The 19,026-nt window shown below is 39.3% G+C and overlaps 1 long non-coding RNA gene across 1 annotated transcript; it reads right to left on the bottom strand.

Moving 5' to 3' along the window:
• Positions 1–485: 485 nt before the first annotated feature.
• Positions 486–3,401, bottom strand: LOC147606458 (uncharacterized). Its single transcript, XR_015264995.1, has 2 exons — positions 2,814–3,401; positions 486–1,013 (listed from the first exon to the last, which is right to left on the bottom strand). It is a non-coding gene; the product is annotated as an uncharacterized LOC147606458 (long non-coding RNA).
• Between the last annotated feature and the right edge of the window lie 15,625 nt (positions 3,402–19,026).

The raw sequence follows: 19,026 nt of genomic DNA, 5'->3' as shown, positions 1-19,026 counted from the left end.
TAGCATATATTATTGAGCATTTCACTACTTACTCTATCACCTTAGAGGAGGTGATAAGAGTGTGTGCACACACACACACAAACTTTCACTAAGCAATGGGCATTGGGCAAGCATGCAGTGCTATCATTACCACAAATCACAATAACATATATATATTATCAGGCATTGGCATCATCACTACTAAATAATATTTAATCAAAAGCAAGGATAATGCCACGCATAATTAAACGTAAAAGCATGTGATTAGCACTGATTAATCTACAGCTTTCAGGTCACTGTTTAAGAGGGCGACTAAGAAATCAAGCGACGTAATAAAGAAAAGCGAAATCATGAGGCAAAGCATGCCACACATAATTAAACGTAAAAGCATGTGATTAACAGACTAATCTAGAGCTTTCAGCTCACTGTTTAAGAGGGCGACTCAGAAATCAAGCGACGTAATAAAGAAAAGCGAAATCATGATCACAAATTCACTGCAATCAAAGTCACGCAAAGCTCATAGTACTTAATTGCAGTATTAAGCTTGATTACATCGTTTTGCTTAGCATAACACATCTGCTAGCAGCTTATATCTACGATAATTAGCTCTCGGAGGGCTTAATTGAAGACCCTTTTTCCTACATTTCAAAGCATTAATACCCTTTGTACAGCGTTGGCGTTTGGGTATATGCCCTCCAAAAGCCATCATTTTATCTGTATTAGATATTGTGCTCGCGTATTGTGTTTGCCTTAATCCATCATTAGCCTCGCTAATCCCCTGATTATCATCCATATGAGGAAATGACTCCGCTACCATTAGCAAGTACTCGAACGCTTTGCTGTGCCTCCTTATCATCGACTGCTCTCCATCTTGTGCAGATAGATAATTAAGCTTCTCATTTAGATTTGGATTTGGAATTGGAATTGGATTAGTGCTAATCTCAAGCTTAGCTGATAACGAGTCTTCATGATGCAAACACCAATTGCATATTGATGCCTCTGGACCCATGTTAGGATAAGATCTGCTGCAATACCTGAGAAATCCAATCAAAATTGCAGATTGGATTAGAATATTGATAGTTAAATACTGTACGACTGCTTAAATCAATGCTAATCAACCACAAATTATACCATAATATGTAAAATCATATAATACAACAGTACTGGCATGCAATCAAGCGATGTGATAATACATGGGAATTGTCATAATTATTAGTAGCACAGTGCTACAGAATAATACATGAACAGATGCTGCAATGCTAAAAAAAAATTATATAAAAATGTACCATTTTTGCAAGTCATGTTAAATTACTATAATGCATAACTGCAAATCATATCAGACAACAACAAGCTAAATAACACAATGATAAATGAAATCAAGTATGTACAGTGAAAATAAATGAGATTTAAGGTTATGATAAGACAAGTGAACATAAAATCAAGGGAGGTAGAATACAAAAGACTGGAGGTTATAATAGCAAGCAATGATACTTATAATCAAGTAATATCACACTGTAATGCAATACTGCAAGATGATGAATCTTGCCAAGCCATATAATGTTACAATGCATTCAGATTGGGCGGACGTAGCGGGTCAAAGAAAACCCCCATATACTACATGGACAAAGAAAATCCCCATATCACCTGCATGCGCGAAGAAAACCCCCATATCACCTACATGCGCGCCGAGGAAACAAAGAAAATTGGCCTGTTGATACATGTATTTATGAGAGTATACCATTATCTGCACACTGTGTACATACTAGTGATATAGATGATAAGTACACCTACCCTACCTAAATACATTAGAAGCTAATTAACAACACTCCTTATAATATAAAGGCTCTTAAGTAGACCTAATAAATTACATTAGAAGCTAATCACTCCTGTGAATATAAAGACTCTCAGTAGACCTAATAAAACAACCCTCTCAGATTATATTATACATTTTTTTCATGTGTGTCCCCAAGATAATTAAGCTAATAATCAAACATGAATCATGTTGGACTGCATGGCATTACATAACTAAATGACACATGAAATCCAGTGATCATATTGTAATAATACATGAAATAATGCTGCATTAATTAGATTTTTAATTCATTTTTTGTAAGTCTGACTCTTATAGGGCTCTAAGGTGACATAATCCAAAAGTTTACTGCATATGTCAATCATTTACAACTAATCAGCTAACTGAAGACCAGAAACTTCATCATGACCAATGCCCGCCTGCAGGAGACAAGCTGTATTAACCAACTAATCCAAATCTTAATCCCATCAATAATCAACTACTGTCCTTATCTTAAGCCTGCGATTTGAAGATATGCCTCATTATCATCCCATGGTCAATTCTGACAAACATGCCATTTAGCATATTATTAACCATGGTTTTGAGTCCTGTGAGGTACATACTATACATCCACAGGCCATGATTACAAGCATGGATTAGCCAGCTAGGCCATGATATTAACTAGCTAATTGAACTAAGCTTAGAACATTACATGCTAATCATGAATTAATAATTTCAAGAAGCATAGGTTAGCCAGATAGGCTATATCATCTTTCTTAATATTGTTGATTTAAATCATAAAATCATGGCCTGGGTGGAAGCCATCCCATGCTTCCTGCAGCTTTTACTTCATAGTTAGCATATGAGATTAATCCACAAATAATCCAAAGCCAGCTTCTCGTCTTTATGGTTTACTGAGCTAATATAGCCATGTAATGCAGGACTGCAAATTCTTGTGATTATTTCATTTAATTATTGCTCTAAAGAAACAGGAATGATTAGTAATTACATAAGGGTAAGGAAGGAGAGAGAGAGAGAGACTTACGTGTGTTGATATCTGTGTGAACATTTGATGCACAGGAAGAGAAGCTCTGCAATACCCAAGTCTCCACACATGCTGCATAATTCATTGAGATTAAGAACGTTATTAAGGTTAATATCACTGGCCTCTAATTTGTGCTCTTGCATTAGTGAGCAGCTGGAGCTCTCGGCGCTTGTGCAGTACACTAAAGAGGGATCTAATTTCTGAGTAGTTGGGTGATTATCCCTCTTAGAATCATCGCTTATAATCGCTCCGCCGTCATTAATTAGGGAGGGCTTGTGGTGGGTACTGAGGAGGTGTGCGGGGGAGGATTCCATGATTGAGATAACGGTGAGGTAATGAAAGTAATTAGAGAGAGAGAATGCTAAGGTTTTCTGTAATTAGACTGTGGCCATGAAGGATAACAGGTTTAGAGAGAGAGAGAGAGAGAGAGAGAGATCACAAGCAGAGAAATGGGTGTGTGTGTGTGTGTGAGAGAGAGAGAGAGAGATCACAAGCAGAGAAACGGGTGTGTGTGAGAGAGAGAGAGAGGGAGAGAGATCAATAGCAGAGAGGTTAGAACTGGATGTGTGTGTGTGTGTGTGTGTGAGAGAAAGAGAGAGAGAGAGAGAGAGAGATCAATAGCAGCGAACTGGGTTGTATGCGTGTGTTATATGTGTGCGCGCGTGAGAGAGAGAGAGAGAGAGAGAGAGAGGGAGGTGAGAAGCGGCGCGTGTGCGAGAGAGAGAGAGAGATTCTTTAAGAGAGAGAAAGCCTAGAAATAGAGAGAGAGAGAGAGAGAGTATTCTAGAGAGAGACAGAGAGAGTATTCTAGAGAGAGAGAGAGTATTCTAGAGAGAGACCGAGATTGCCCAAACCCTAGAAACAAGCCGCCGCTCAATTTAAAAAAACCCCAAAATTATGAAAATCAAATAAAATCAAACGTCGTGTAAAATCAAATCCAAATAAAAAAAGCAAAAATAAATCTAAGATTAAAAAAGAGCCGAAAAAGTGAATCCATCGCACCACGTGTACGATCGCAATGATTTTATTTATTTTTAATGGTGTCTAAAATAAATAGCGGCACATGATTGAAAATACATTTTAAAAATAATAATATAAAAATGAATAAAGGATTATGGGATAGGTGTACATATCTTGAAAAATAATTTTTTAATAATTGCAAAGGGGGCAGGGCCCACAGGGCCGTACAGAGGCTGTCACCATCACAACAGCATGGCATCATGCATGGGCTCTCTCTCTACTTTCAATAAATAAAACTCTAAATTAATATACATAATTATATAATTATATAATTATGTATATATATATATGATTTTCCAAGTATAAATATAAATATATATGGTTTTCCAAGTATAAATATATGTAATATATAAATAAATGTATATTTATATTCTCTCTCTCTCTCTCTCTCGCTCTCTCTCTTATTCTCTAGTTTTTTTTAAATATAATTATAAACCTAAATACAACTATTAGAATTATATATATAAATACAACTATTAGAATTATATATATATATAATTATTTCCCCTAATTTTCTCTCTCAACCTTTTTTTTCCCCTTTTTTTTTGGCGCAGGCTGAGTGGCGTTTGTTATAAATTATTGTCTTGTTGTCGGTTGCTTGAGTAGGAGGAATTTCCCCCCCCCAAAAAAAAAAGCGATAATAAAATAATCAAATTGAATCATTTAAACCCCTTTTTTAAAAATAAAAAAAATAAAGGAAAACTCATCGCTTTCAGCCAACCTTTGGCAATTATCAAGGCGGAATGTCAAAAAAATAAAATTTAAATTGGGGGAAAAATTTTTCAATTTTGGGAGCCAATGAGAGGGGAGGTAAATGGGATGATTTGGATTAATGGGATAATAATAAAGGCGGGTTAATTGGATAATGATTAAATTCTTTTTTTTTCTTTTTTTTTAAAAAACCCATAGTGACCGTTCCGGGCTGTCACTTGGACGCTCCTCATTCAATTCAGGCATACAGTAGGGTGTACAAAAACGTCCTTTTTAAGGGACCATCAACCTTTTTTTTAAAATATTATTTTTATATATTTTTCACCACCCCCATTGACCCCCACCCCCATCTGTGGGTACCCCCGTATAGTATAACTAGAGTCAATCAAAGTGTTTTCTTAACATAATAATTGTGTTCAAATGCCCTCCTTACCATGATCACTGTACTCCTCTACCAAAAGATTTCTGTGCATGCTCCTACTCACTTTCGTGCATGTGTGTGTTTGTGTGTGTGTGTGAGAGAGAGAGAGAACATAGTGTGTGTGTGTGTGTGTGTGAGAGCGAGAGAGAAAGAGAACATAATGAATGTACTCTACCAAAAGATTTGTGTGTGTGCGCGCGTGCGTGTTTATGTGTGCACGTGTGTGCATGTGCATGTGTGTACGTGTGTGGGCGTGTGTATGTGTGTGCACGCGTGTGTATGTGCATGCATGTGCATGTGAATGTGTGTGTGTGCGTGTACATGCACGCACGCTCACGTACGTGTGTGTGTGTGTGTGTGTGTGTGTGAGAGAGAGAGAGAGAGAGAGAGAGAGAGAAACATAATCATTTAAAAGTAACCTATCCTCCACCATATGTAGTTAACACATCTCCATCATTAAGATCGCATATAATTATTGGGACACAAAATAGACTAAATTCTCATGGTACTCTTACATGCTCCTTTCTCTGCTCAACTTTCTTGCGAGCCCTTCAAAAATTGACTTAATTTTGTGTTGCTCTCTCAATACCTCCAACTTAAATAGAAAGGTACGTGTTTGTACAGGGCAAGTATTTTATGTGCAAAGCTTTGGTAATGCTCTAACAAGGTGGACTAAAAGCTTCTTTGCAAAGCGTAGGGGTAACTCATTAACCCAGCAATGCAAGATGCGCACAAAAGGGCTATGTGACCTACCTCTAAGGCTATGTGACCTACCTCTAAGCCAATGCAAGATGCGCACAAAAGGGCTATGTGACCTACCTCTAAGGCTAGCTATTACAGGACACCCAAACTCAAACCAACCCTATTTCAAATGCGGTTTCACATGCCGCATAGCCATAAAGAATGATACTTGTTTCATACTACTTTGTTGAAATTGTAAGCATGAAGCATCCTATGATGCCTTTTGGAATTCCAATGCCTCATCGGACACTCTATGACATCTTCCTACTTTTATGCAGTGAATGGCAATGTTTTCTATATTGCACTCTCATCTTTATGAAAGGCTTTTGTTTTTGAAATACATCATGAAGATAAAAATAATGTGCCACTTAGAGGCCATCAAAAGGACCTAGTAGGACTAACAATTATAACGCAAAGCAAGCATATGAGGGCATCACCTTTTCAAGAGCACATGAGGGCATCATTCAAATTCTGCCCTCCATGATCGTTGCGTTAGTAAGACTTTTTAATTACAAATGCTTAACTTCACCTCTTTCACTTTCGACCTCTATCTTCCTTGTCCTCCACATGATCGAAATTGATGTTGATATCACACCATCCTATGATAAAGACACTTTTATATTTATAATGTAAACTACTCTCTGGCCATGATAGCATAAAAAGCTTCATGACATCTCCATATCTACTTATCACCTTCAAAAAAATCCCCATATTATAAAGCTAACATTCTAACGTCCATAAAGATAGCCCCTTTTGAACTATCTCCAAAAGCATTTATCCCTTGCCACCAACATTAGTATAGCGACATATAAATTGTACGTGCTTCTCTTTATATATGTGTGTGTGTGTGTGTGTGTGCGCGCGCGCGCGCACACACATGCATGCGCACATGACTATGGGTGTATGTGTAGATGTATATGTATGTGTAGATGTAGATGTATATGTATGTGTATATGTATATGTATATGTAGATGCACATGAGAGTGTAGAATGTATGTGTATGTGTAGATGTAGATGTAGATGCATATGTACATGTATGTGTATATGACTATGCACATGTACATTTATAAGCATATACTTAGGAATCTTATGCATGCACACACGTACACATGCATAAACAAAGACAAGCATGGACTTACAATTACATAGGTAGTTGTGCAAACATGCACACACATGCTATTTATACGTTTGTGTACATGTAAGTATGGTATTTATAAGTAAACTAGGTGGGTGCTGATTAACAACATTTTCAATTATGAATTGACAACTATTACTACAAAAGCTCATTTTAAAAACCCTCACTTGTTTGTTTATTATTTTTCATGTACGAGTAAGGCCCTTGAGCTTCCATCCCCATCTTCTACATGCTTTACTTTGAGCTATATTAAACATTGCAAAACCTTGTATGACTACATATTCACAACACCACACAACAATCTATGCCTTGGAAATCAAGGTAAGGACATGCAAACACGAGGGAAATCACTTGATTCAACAAGTTTGTAACTTTTCTTATTTTCAATGCATTACTCGTTCGCAACACAAGATCCAATCAATCCTCGTTATATAAGTAAATAATATGTATATTTAGAAAAAGGAACTATCCAAAAGAGATTATTTCTAATGTTCCAACTTGAAAGCCTTTAGTAAAAGTTAGTGGTTGAAAGCTTCAATAAACAATGCCAAGTACCTTTATACCAACTATATTTCTCCTTCAAAAAAATAAAGACAAGTACATGACTATTGGATCATCATTAATGGCTCAAAGTTCCTCCTTTATCCATGGCCCACATGACTATTGGATCATCATTAATGGCTTAACTAGTTTGTAGGTTTTGTTTGGGGTATAAAAACCATGAAGTTTCATATATGAAAAGCCTATATCCCACTTGTGTTAAAATTTAAAAAACTTTATATATTGTGACTTTCCACATTGAATATATGCCCTTTCCATGAATTGAAAATAATTTAATTACGGCACTTAGACTAGTTTTATTAAAAAATCCTCCTTTTCAATAAAAACACCTTACATTCTCTCTCTCTCTCTCTCTCTCTCTCTCTCTCTCTCTCTCTCTCTCTCTCTCTCTCTCTCTCTCTCTCTCTCTCCCCTTTTACCCCTTCAAAAAAAGACCCTTTAAGTATGTACCTATTTTAAGTCCATGAAGAAAAACCCCTTTTATTGAACTCATGTAGGAAATATTTTACACATTCCTAGGTGAATCCCTGAACCAAAGTTAAGCTAAAGTAGAGTCATAAATATTTGTTTCCTTATTTAAAGCTTTTAAATTTGGATCATGTATTTAACAAGCGCTTATTTTGGCAGACTGGGAGCATGTAAATAAAGAGGTATCAATATTTATTTCTTAAGACTTCCATTAAAGTGGCCTTTACCACGTGACAAGTTGCACCATAAATAACACCAAACATGTTGTACCATAAATAACACCAAACAAGTGGTCTCAAATATTCCCTCATAAGCAAAAGACAACCACAACTTTTTGACCATTCTAGAGAGTTCTTCATCTACTTTGACAATTATAAGCAACCTTGGAATTAATGAACCATACAATTGACAAATTATGCTTCCCCTCCATCACTTTATTTCTAATGGTCCCCCTTGGTGATGGATTTCCCTTATGTTGATGTATGCTAGGGTTGAGTTCATGGCAATGGATCACCCAAGTGTGCTTGAGGTACACCTTCATTGACTAGGGACATCCTCACACCCCACGCGACACATAATGAGCACAAAATAGGGTGAAGCCTTAAAAAAACATATCTCTATATTACTTCATAAAAACCAACAAACAAATTACATCGTGGTGCCATAATAGAGTTTGGATAGTTACATAAAAGATAAAAACCTACTATTATCCTCGCTAAGGTGTTATGCTAGTCAACGCCTTGACCAAGTTAATGTAAGTGAATGCAAGTCAAAGGTCAATAAGGAAGCGACCACCAATGATGATGCCAAGGATGCATGGATCATCTATGGACCATAATGTGTGCACAATACAAAGCTTTAGCGATGAGATTAAGCATATGAGTGGCATCTAACTCATAGAATGTGCCCAAGATAGGTCCACATGGTGTAAAGTACAATTCTAAGGTCAAATATGGTACTGAGAGGGGGATGAATACATCCACTAATGATGCGCTTCCAATGCCCACCAAAAACTAGAACACCATTTTTAGCTTGGATCTTATGAGAGTTAATGAAAGTCAAAGGTCAACAAGCAAGTGGTCTGATAATACCAAGGATGTAAAGATCAACTACATGAGCCACGTGTGAAAATTACAAAGCTTTAGCAATTAGATTAAGCACATGGGAGGTCTCTAACTCTCATAGATGGTGGGCACTCTCAAGACGAATCCACATCGTGCCAAAGTACTAACTCTAAGGTCAAACATGTAGATGGATGGATAGTGTACATCGACAATGATGGGTTCCTGAAGGCACAGGAACGGAACGGAATGGAAATGAAATGACAATACAAGTGCAAAACAATGATAACCAAGAGTACTCACATGTAGACCAAGAGAGCTTGATGTTGATTGATTGTCTAAGACTAGAAAGTACAATGCCTTTATAGGATAGGCACACACACTCTAAGTGTCACATGTATATGGGATAAATCCCAATATGCCACATGGCACTTACACAAAGACTAGACAGAAAACTCACTTTAGACACACTAGAACACTCACTTTGACTTCATGTTCTAACACCCCCCGATGAAGGCAAGGTGAGAGACTACTGGAATGAGCCAAGAACAGAACATGGCAATGACGGACTACCAACCTCCAAGTTAGAACTAGACATAGTTCCCACACAATCTCAGAGGCAAGTGAGCATGGCTCAGAGGCTAGTGAGCATGGTACAAATGACTCAGAGGCTCATCAAGCATGGCTCAGAGGCTCATCATGCATGGATGCATGAACAACTCAGAGGTCTAGACAACTGGAGCAACCTGAGATCCTATCAAAGCCAATACATGACTCCACAATACATCCCCCTCCTGACTCCATAACAGAATGGTGGGGAGTCAGACACGAAAAAACAGGAAAGATTACAACATTTTAGAAGGACAATCCAAGGCTGTGAACCTTTATTGACTCAACACACATGATTTATTTGCATTCATTTTAGGGGGACTCCCAAGGCAGAGTACCTTCAACACACTCAAAAAACAAAGTCAAGATCATCCGGTGCATAGACCTCTTCATCAAGAGAGAGATCTTGGATGTGAGCAGTGAGAGCATGATTTGGAGTAGAGGTGTCTGCATCGTCTTCGTCTTCGTTGGATATAGTCCCAACCAAGTTGGCATGGTCTTTAGATTGTTGTTTGGCCAGCTTCTGGAAGCAACGATCTTCGGTGTGACCAAGCTTTCCACAGTAAGTGCACTTGAAAGGTTTGAAGTTACCTTTCCCTTTAGGAAACCTCCCTTTAGAAAATAGTGCATTGGCGTCAGGAGTATCAATATGCCTTCTTTCATGATCAAGAAGCATAGCAACCATGTCATGGTAGCTCATGCTTGCCACTCTTAATGCTGGTATAATCTCCCGATACTTAGGAATTTCTTCAATGCTCGTGAGGAGCACCGCGACTTGGTCTTCATCCCCAACTGGGGCCTTCAACGCAGCAAGTTGAGTGATGAGAGACTCCATATGATTCAGATGAGCGAGAAGAGAGTCCTCATGCTTCATCTGGAGTTTGAAGAATTCTTGACGGAGGAAGACCTTAGAATTGATTACCTTATTGCCAAAGAGACCTTCAAACTTCTCCCATAATTCTTGAGCAGTGGAATCAAAGTCAAGATGATGAATAACTTCATCACCCAAACCCAAACCAATGAGAGAAAGGGCTTTGTCGTTTAAATTCTCCCAGTGTAGAATTTTCTTCTCATCCGATTGTGGCTTTTTATCCTTGCCACAAACAACATTCCACACCCCGTCTTTCATAAGGATAAGACGCAACTTTGTTTGCCATGTCGGAAAGTTCTTACCAGTGAACTTTTCAATGAAGGCACTTGTTTTCGAGGACTCCATGGCAATCAACTTGCAAGTAGCAAATTCAGAGGTGGAACCTTGTGAACGTCAATACCTCGAGTAGGAAATGAAGCAGGTAGTTGGAGTAGATGAAGCAGGGCAGCGGCTTCATAAATTCGTGGGCAGCTCCATCATCACGAACAGATCAGCATCAATTCAGGACAGCAATGTGGGGCAGCTCCTGCATTGTCTCGAACAGAAAATTATGGGCAGCAGCTGGGCAGAGTGGCGGCCTGAACAGGAGCGGCAGCAGGACAGCAGAGTGTGGCGGCCTGAACAGGAGCGGCAGCAACAAACGGCTTGTTGCAGAAATTCGTGGACAGCAGCAATGGCCTGTTGGAGAAGACGCGCAGGAATGTGGCGGCCTAGATTCAGGGCAGAATCGGGGCAGAATATGGCGGGCAAATCTGCAGCAATAGAGGCGGCCTGATGGAGCAAAACGTGGACAGCAGCAGCGGCCTGTAGAAGAGACAGGAGCGGCTTGCAGGGCAGCAACGTTGGGGCAGATGGTGGGCAGCAATTGGAGCAAACGTGGAGCAGAAATCGGGGCAGCCACTTGGAGAAGACGGGCAGCAGGTAGTAGAGGTCTTCAAGATGGAGGAGAGCATACTCTCTTGCACTTAGAGAAAGAGAGAGAGGGCATGGCTTCTCTTTTTGGCCTCCCTCTCCTCAATCTCTAGGAGCAAAGGAGCAGTGGCTCTGATACCACATGAAGGCACAGGAACGGAACGGAATGGAAATGAAATGACAATACAAGTGCAAAACAATGATAACCAAGAGTACTCACATGTAGACCAAGAGAGCTTGATGTTGATTGATTGTCTAAGACTAGAAAGTACAATGCCTTTATAGGATAGGCACACACACTCTAAGTGTCACATGTATATGGGATAAATCCCAATATGCCACATGGCACTTACACAAAGACTAGACAGAAAACTCACTTTAGACACACTAGAACACTCACTTTGACTTCATGTTCTAACAGTTCCTAATGCCCAAATCCTAGAACCCAAGAGGATGATGAAAGATGTTTTTGACTTGGAGTTTCATTCAAATAGGTAAATAAACCATTAGATGCTCTTGATGACACTATGGTATGCCCAAGGATATTCCTAGGACTTAATTGACAAATGAAAGTTGTTTTTGACTTGGAGATTCATTCAAATAGGTAAATGAACCATTAGATGCTCTTGATGACACTAGGGTATGCCAAGGATATTCTTAGGACTTAATTGATGAATTAGGAGGTTAGGGAATAAGGAGTTAGAGACTAGACTAGTCAATAAGTGAGTGATGAGACCGACGAGGACAAGTGTGCATGCCCATTACATAAGTCAAAATCTTTACTCTCAATATACTTTTACATGGCCATTTTAACTATGGGAGTTCTTTTTCCCTCTTTCCCTCTTGTGGATACTCCTCATTACTCTCCTTGGTGTTACTTAAATTTTTTGGTGGATTATGTGTGTGTGTGTGTGTGTGTGTGTGTGTGTGTGTGTGTGTGTGTGTGTGTGTATCTATCTATCTATATGTATATATGTGTATGGATGGTTGCAAGATGATGGTGAGCCCTTGGGCGACAATTTCAAGTGGGCACCCTACCTCGATCGAGGTTCTCAAACCATGAAAGAGTGTCCATCAAACACATACCTCAATCAAGGTATATGTCCATGCCACGTCATGCCAACCCAAACCTTGAATGATGTCACTAAACACCGACACAACACATCATACAACACTTAGATACCTCGACTGTGGTATCTTGACATCATATGCCATGTAGATACCTTGATTGAGGTTCTACCCCAGGTCACATGCCATGCAAAAATATCCATATCAATTACCAAGAAAAAGTAAATATGCAAAATTTGGATGGCCAGGATACATCAAGGACCTTGATCAAGGTGGATAATACATCAGGACCGTCATGAAAGACATCTAGGATCTCGATCAAGGTCAAGAAAGCAATAGCCTCAATTGCATCTAGGACCTTGATCAAGGTCCATGATGCATCGTGGCCATCCCAATCGACGACTAGATTGCATCTTGGACCTCGATCAAGGTTGCGCATGGAATCTAGGCCGTTCACATGAAAGGCATTTGAGATCTTGACCACCTTTCATGTGTTCCATGACCCTGATTACCTCCAAGACCTTGATCGAGGTTTTTGCTGCATCCTAGCTGTCCCCTTGGATGGCCAAGATTTAATCCTACAACTCAATGGAGATCGTAGTGATAATCTTGGTTGTCCATCATGTTGGGAGACCTCGATCAAGCTATAAAAGCCCCCAAACTCTCTCATTTTCACTATCTTACCGAGATGAGTGCACTCTCGACTCAAGCTAAAGGAGGTAGGCATCTTAATCCCTAATCTTTTTATTAATTATAATTAGTTTTTTAATTTAATACTTTTAAATTTTATGTCCAAAAATATAAAATTTCAAAAAATATTAATAATTTAGGTTAACCAGACCGTAGTATAAGCATTTTTTCAATTAATATTTCAAACCTTAGGATATCACCATTAACTCGACCTTATTATAAACATTTTTCAATTAATAGTGAACACTTCAGACCTTAGGATAACACCATTTGCAATAAGTTATAATGTATTTTCCAAGACCTTAGGACCTTAGAACCTTAGGACTAATGGTTCTTGGGCGCTTAGTAAGGGCACATACACTACTCTCTTTAATGATAATTATCATGCACTATTAATTAAATTAATTAAATTATCATGCACTATTAATTAAAGTAAGTATTATATGTACTCTCCTTTTTACGATGTAATAAAAATAGGTTGTCTTATATATTATTTAATTAATTATCCTCTTTTATGTAGTACTTGATTTCATTTTTTCCCATTGCTCACTAGATTGTCCACATGGATCCACCTGAGCTTAGTGCTAGTGGAGGAGATAGGCAGGAGCCTAGAAATAGTAGTGGAGATAGATTGCTTGAGTCGATTGAGAGTGATTTAAAAACTATTAGGATTTTAGGTAGGGACTCTACCACCACGATGCACATTGTTGTTGATCTAGAGTCCATGCTTGCATCACTTCATAGTAGCCTTGATAGATTTTGTGATGTAGATGAGTGGCTGGAGAGACATCATAGAGAGAGACATCATAGAGAGAGCATCTTGCATGGCATGAGATACTTGCATCACTTCATAGTAGCCTTGATAGATTTTGCGATGTAGATGAGTGGCTGGAGAGACATCATAGAGAGAGCATCTTGCATGGCATGAGATACTGACATAAGTGTCTAGTATGCCTGGGATTAGAGAGGGAGTGGGCTAGAGGTTTTTGGGTATATCTGTTAGTCATGACCTCTATGGGGATGCTCATTATTTTATTTTGGGATATTTTATTTTGGATGCACCCTCTATTGATATCATTTTCTAGGATTAATGTGTTTAATCAGCTGTGTGTGCTAGTATAATATAGTCAGGATTAATATGTTTAATCGATTGTGTGTGCTAACTAATATTATTTTGGATGTAGGCGATGATTGAAAGGCAGATTATGTGTTAACCGTGGTGGGTGGGACATGTGTTGGACCACTATGAGATGTTTTCGAAGACATGTGAATACCTATTTGTTGAAGGTAGATTCCTTCAACGTTTGAAGCACATTGCAAGGCACACTTGCACGCGTATAAAACAAAGACATAGAGATAGAGATTTGTTTACCATTAAAGCTTTCTCAACATTACTTTATTCATTTAAATTCTTGTTGTGTCGAATACAAAGAAGATGGTGGTTATAACTCCTCTATGCGCATGAGAACCCAAAAGACACATGACCCTCCAACTACCCTACTAAGGTTTTGCATGCCTAAGGTCACTTGTGGTAGATTTATATGCTAAACATAGGATTGTGTGCACACGCTACTAACACATGATTGTTACCTATGATGGGTAACAAGACATGCAAATCTTTATGGAAATTTTCCTATGCTCTTTCATATGATGGATGCTCAGCCATATGCTTATGGATTATATGTTGCAGTAGGAGAGTATGGATTTTTCTATGCTATTGGCATGTGGATATTATACATTTATGGTTCTATGTGTTTATATTCTTTGATGCTGATATTGGAGGTATATTCCTTGAAGGCCCTCCTTGTGCTTGGCACTGCATAGGGAGGAAGGAGAAGATTTCTCTTATCACCTTGATTAATGACACACATGTTCTTCATAAGGATGTTTATGTGGATCATAGTCATGATGATCATGATGCTTGTTCTTTTGATGATGATATCTTTTATAATGTGATGTCCAAGTTAGCATATTATGATGCTCTAGATGATATTCTAGTGGAGGAGCATACTCTTGCTCTAGTACCTATCGTAGATCATGGTGATTTCATGGTGTTTTCTTTGGAGGATGATCCGACCATCCATGCTTGCTTGATGCAGCTGTTGAGATCTTATTTAGCATGGTTTTATGGTGATGGTCTTTCACTATGTGCTTCATTTCCACAGTGTTGTGTTGTGCCATCTTGGGCACATGCTCTAGATATTGGAGGATTGCCATCGACTTGTTCTTATGATTCGGCTATTGTTCATCGACATATCTTTTTGGTGATAGGCTATTTTCAGCCTATGATGATGCAGATGCTAGTGCTTCATGTAGATTCTTCTGTGCCAGTTTGACATTGATCACTCCATGTGTTTGGGGTGGAGATTTGATTCTTGATGTATGGTTCTACGTTTTCATATTGTATAATATAGTATGGTATCACATGTATATGTTGTGTGCACAACCTTGGCATGACCCTATTATGTTTTGGCAAGGGAATTATGTGGGTGCGAGTCATTGAGTTTTTTATCGATCCACCGGGTGTGCCAAGTGTTAGCCATATACACACACTTCTATCATAACATGTGTGAACACACTCTTAGGATTATGACCTTTCACATACCATGTCTTTTCATATCCCTTTAACGTACATAGAGGAGTTATAACCACTTTCATCTTTGTAATCGATCGTCTCATATAATTGTGAAACAAGCAATAGAATACAGCAGCAATGGCATTCAATGTTTCTTTCTATGTGCTTATGCTTTTCTTCTCTTTTTTGTTGAAGGCATTTGACTTGCATCCATGACATCCTGACATTAAGGTGAACTAACTGTGCAAGAAGGTTCTTTCTTGGCTGACAATGACATTGTGTGGCTTGAGGGACTCCTAATGACAATGGCATGACATTGCACTACTGCAACTCGTGGAACATATAGCCCATCTTCCTTGTTGGGAAATTACGCAATACCTTCATTGGCCATATACCACCAGCCACCATCAAACAAAAATGTCATGCTCGTGTGGTAGCCCAAATGTCAATGTTAATGGATTCTCACAGAGGTCACTAGAAAGAAGTGGGTAAGGTACCTTGGCTAGCCAAGGCAAGTTCGCCGCGCAAGCAAAGACTCAGCAGCCAACCCAAAGCCTACCTTTGAGCACATATCAGCCAAGCAAGACAACCCTTAAGAAGAGATGAGGTAACATAAACAAGAGCCCCACTGAATCCCAATCGAGTTGCTAGAAGCCCAAGGCTTCTACAAGGGAAACCATTTGGTTTGGGTCCCAAAAACCTTGCCATTTGCACAACTCCTTAAGTCAAAAAGATCCAATCAATGGTCCTAGTACCCACACCACCCCCAATAGTCGACACTTTGATGGGTCCTAATATAATTACTAGAAACAAAAGGATTCTACGAAGGGAACCCCTGCATTTGGGTTCCAAGATTGAAGAAAAATGTATCCAAGACCCCCTCATCAATGCACCCTCGATTGTCAAATCCAAGTGGGTGTGGAGACCTAAGGTCATATCTTTGACACCACCCCTAAAGTGTAGCAAGAGTGGAGACCCAAGGCCATACTTCCGATGCCACCCTTAAATTGTAAGGAAGTGGCAATACCCTTGACATGCCACCAAGTCCATGTGCACTAGTCACACCCCTGATAGTTCTGATTTCAGATGAGCCATCCCAGGTGTGCCAGGTATTCCCCTATGCTATGCACATACTCCCTTGGCAATCCAGATGCTCCCCTGACCTAGAGAGGGATCACCCCGGTCCCATGACACCCACGTGCGACATGCCACAACATCAACTCTGCAACAACTGGAAGGCCAAAGTTTAGACAAGTGCACCAGTAAAGCTGATAGTGGTGGCATCCAAGGTTTCATTGTGGATGGGCAAGCGGTTCTCCACCCCCGCCCATTGAGCATCATAGTAAGCTACAAAACCTAAACCATGGTTATACATATTTAATGTTAAGAGTGCCGCTCAAGTGTACAATCACCTTTACACTAGGAATAGCAAAAACATAAAAAATAAAAACAAACTAGAAACATCAAAAAAGCTAAAAAAATGCATGTGCACATCCCCAACAGTCACGTGAGCAACATACCCCATGCATGTGGACCCATACTTGCACATTGTGTCCCCACATGCACTAGTTCACACAACACACTCACGTACACGCTTGCATTTGCACATTTCTTATTCACTCGCATGCACCCATTCAGTCTACCTTGTCCACATGGCATACCTCTTCACATGTATGCACGTACATGCAAAATTACCGCACAACACACATGTGTGCACACTCTTTAAAGATATCAAGACTCCCACATGAACACACCCCTTGCAATTGTATAACACACATCCGCCCACTCACGTGTACACACAACAACAATACATGTATCCACTTGCCCACACACAAAATGAATCCCCCCTCCGCCCACAACACCTTTTTCTTATTTCTTATTTATTATTTCTTGTTTTCATTTTATTGTTATTTTTTAATGTTTAATTTTATTTAAATTATCTTTTTTATTTAAAACAAGTGCCTCCCCAATATTAATTTTTTTTAATAAAAGATAAAAATCCAGATATCTGAGATGAAATATCTACACCTTTCTTGGCAAAGCACTACTCTTGGATTCTGCCATCTTTCCTCAAGATTATATATTAGCCTCCCTCTTTATTCTAGACAACAACAATTTGTTTTGTTGAGTCAGACATCTGTTCTACAGCTTCACCAGCTCTTCGGCTAGATTTAACTACTTTCAGCACTTTCTGCCACTACTTTGCAACTTGGGCCTTTTCTTCCTCTAGAGCTTTACCAGCAACTCTTTTTCTTGCTCTAGCATTGCTTTGTACCTTGGGTCTTTTCTGGTTCCTTCAAACTTAGAACAACGGATGTACACATTGTACCTAGTTTCCTTTTGTGGTAGAATGGCGACTTCTACCACCTTTCTTGGCTGGGGAACTTGCTGAGCATCCTAGAATATGCCATGTGCTTCTTGCACCATCTTGGCTACTTAGTCCTAGACACACCATTTTCTCCTCTTAATTCTAAGGTTTTTTTCCTTTAGACTTAGACCATTCGGTTTCTCTTGGTGAACTACTGGGCCTTGTGCCCTTGTGACTATAATAATCGCCTTTTGGTGGCTCTGATGCCACATGATATGGCTCAATTTTTATACGATTAATTGCTAGAGATTTGATCGAAGCTCTTGCTTGTCGATTGTGTTGTCTACAGCTCCTATACTAATGATGCTGCCACACTAAACACTCCTTCTACGAGATGACCAATTGCTTTACAATAATACGACTAAAAGGGTACACCTGCCGCACCACCACAACCTCAACCATAAGGGCAATCTTTGGTATTCTTGTGTTTATGGGGCTAGCTGGTGCCATCTATTGAACTAGGGCTGCACCCTGTGTTTTCTCCACTTGTCGTCACTATGGATGCTAAACTCTACCATTATAGTGCGGAAAAAAGCCTGCATAACATAAGTCCAACATATGATGGCACAATAGAGTGTGAGCTTACATTCCTCCTTGATTGCTATATTCTTGATTCGAACACTTCATGCACCAAACACTTGGTCGCAGTCCATATCCAACTCCTCCTACACTTTCACCTTGAAGCTTAGAGCATGTTGCCACTAGTCGTTCTTCGACCCTCTCTGGCTTTTGGCTTTTCTTCTTCCAATTCTTGTGCTTAGTTTCTAAATCCGACTTCGCATGTGAGTTATCAATATGAAGTGTATTCCTCTTGCTCACAATAGTGTGTGAGCTTACATTCCTCCTTGGTATGACCTTGATTCAAACACTTCGTGCACTAGACATTTGGTCATAGTCCAGCTCCAGCTCCTCTTATACTTCCACCTTGAAGCTTAGCCCATGCTGCCACCACTAGTCGTTCTTTGACTATCTCCAGCTTCTGGATTTTCTTCTTCTAATTCT

The sequence above is a fragment of the Cibotium barometz genome, chromosome 57 (genome assembly GCF_041138505.1).
Source record: "Cibotium barometz isolate CiBa-2024 chromosome 57, ASM4113850v1, whole genome shotgun sequence".
Taxonomy (NCBI): Eukaryota; Viridiplantae; Streptophyta; class Polypodiopsida; order Cyatheales; family Cibotiaceae; genus Cibotium; species Cibotium barometz.
This window is presented reverse-complemented; position numbering and strand designations above follow the sequence as displayed.